Raw genomic sequence first — 2500 nt, forward strand, 5'->3', positions numbered from 1 at the left:
ATCTATACATATATATACATAAGTATATAATATATGTATGTATATGTATATGTGCGTTTGCGTGTGTTTGTACGTGTGCGTGCGTGTGCGTGTGTTTGTACGTGTGCGTGCGTCTGCGTGTGTTTGTACGTGTGCGTGCGTCTACGTGTGTTTGTACGTGTGCGTGCGTCTACGTGTGTTTGTACGTGTGCGTGCGTCTACGTGTGTTTGTACGTGTGCGTGCGTCTACGTGTGTTTGTACGTGTGCGTGCGTCTGCGTGTGTTTGTACGTGTGCGTGCGTCTGCGTGTGTTTGTACGTGTGCTTGCAGTCTCTCTGGTGGTTGTTTGTACGTGTGCGTGCGTCTACGTGTGTTTGTACGTGTGCGGCGTTTATCGTGGGTTGTGTACGTTAGTGCTGTGCGTCTACGTGTGTTTGTACGTGTGCGTGCGTCTACGTGTGTTTGTACGTGTGCGTGCGTCTGCGTGTGTTTGTACGTGTGCGTGCGTCTGCGTGTGTTTGTATGTGTGCGTGCGTGTACGTGTATGTGTGCGTGCAGGATTAACAAATAGAGTGAGAATCTTTGTATGTATCTTTCTCTCTTTCTTTCTTTTTTTCTCTTCAATACCCGAATGTTTTTATATGTTACGTTATCTTGCCTGAATCTCTTTGCCCTGCCTTACCTTTTCATTTCCAAAATATTTCTCTCGTGTTTTTTTCAGCTTTCACTTCTGTTTTCACGAGATTGCTGTGTCAATTTAGCGTCCGGTCTGCCCACCAATACTATCTCTGAATTTTTATCTTTATTCATAGTCCTCATCAGTTCTATTCCCCTTTTCTGGTGATATACAAGTCTTTTGTTTCTGTTAACCTTCCTCTGATATGCTGTTTGTCTTCTTTTATCATTCATCTTTATTCTCATCTTATTCTGTGTTTTTCTTTTGTGTGTACCTTCCCTTTGAATTATTAACATCATTGGGGATTTTAATCATTGTTATTATCATAATCATCTTCTATTATTCCTTTATCGTACTTTGCATGTTTCTGCGTTTCCTCATCTATACCTATCTACTTACCCCTATGTCATTCTTTATAATTTTTGTTATGTTCTTTATTTTTTTCCGGTATGTGCTTTTTTTTTTTTTTGGCTTGTCTACCCTTCTCTCTGAATACCAATTGTCTCCCTTTATCATTTTTATGATTTTTTGTTCTGTTTTACATTTTTCTGTTACTGTCTATCAGGTACTTTTTCAATTTCAATTACTTTCCCCTCTGCCTGTCATTATTATCTATGTCTTTTTTATCATTGTTATTATTCTCATCAGCTTTTAATCCCCCTTTATGGTACTGTTCTGTTTTTCTTGTCGCTTTACTTCCCTTTTATTATCATAACTATTTTTTCATCAGATATATCTTTTTTTTTCTGTAATTATGTAAGGTTTTCCATGAACAGTTTCTTTTCCCTCTGTTCGCCATGATTTCTTGGGTTTTTCTTTATCATATTTATTATTTTCATTTCTTTTTATTCTCGTTTTTTTTTTTAGTAAACAAGTCAACTATGTCTATTTACCAATTCTCTGATCACCAATATTGGATGTACCTTTATCGTAATTATCATTCTAAACTGCCGTTTCTTCTTTTATCTGGTACTATGCAACTCTTCTATTCGAATGATAAAGTGATGCAGTAACGCAATGCAATAGAAATACTTCCCGTTTCCTAGGATGAGAGAGTCTTCTAACACCATTTTTGTCCTTGGGAAGTAACTGTTATTTCCTCTTTGCTAACGACTAGAAGGCATGGAAATGGCTAGTAGTTCCTCCAAACTTTGCTTCTGTGACCAGGGTAACAATATTTCTGAAATTCTGGCAGAAACAAAAGCTCATCTTGACGGGTGAAGAAACATAAAAACGACTAGTGATGCTTTCAATGATTTGCAACCTGCACACTTCCCACTTGCTTGAGTCTCGACGTCAGAATCTCGGCATTGGACTCTGTGGGACCAAGGTCTATGATCATTTTTTTTTTTTTTTTTTGGTTGGGGGTTAGTATGAGTTCCTCTCCCCAACTACACTTTTGTAATCTGTACCAATGACTTCATTCTCTTCTGATTTAATGCTCTTTGCCGAAGACGGGTGTTCTCTCTTTCGAAGAGCGGGCACCGGGATTTCAGGTCGATGAATGACTGTCACAAAAGCAAAGTTTGAAGAGAATAAAAGTTACTTCCTTTGTTTCCTAGGCAGGTGCAATTAGGAAATAACACTTACTGACCAAAGACAAAATAAAGTCAAAATTGTGTTATGTAGTGTTAGTAATGTTTTTGTCTTTATCATGATCCCCATTCTCACTATCTTTTATTTCCAATTTTCTGGTACTCAACATGTCTTCTGTTTGTATCTACCTTACTATCTGATCACCAACAGTGTTTGTGGCTTTATTATAATCCTTCTTCTCGTGAACTTTTATTCTCTTTTTCAAGTACTATACAATTCTCCCTGTGTTTCCTCTTCTACTCCCATTCC

This window comes from Penaeus japonicus, unplaced genomic scaffold, assembly GCF_977035675.1.
Source record: "Penaeus japonicus unplaced genomic scaffold, GWHDUDI00000001_assembly GWHDUDI00000028, whole genome shotgun sequence".
NCBI classification, from domain to species: domain Eukaryota; kingdom Metazoa; phylum Arthropoda; class Malacostraca; order Decapoda; family Penaeidae; genus Penaeus; species Penaeus japonicus.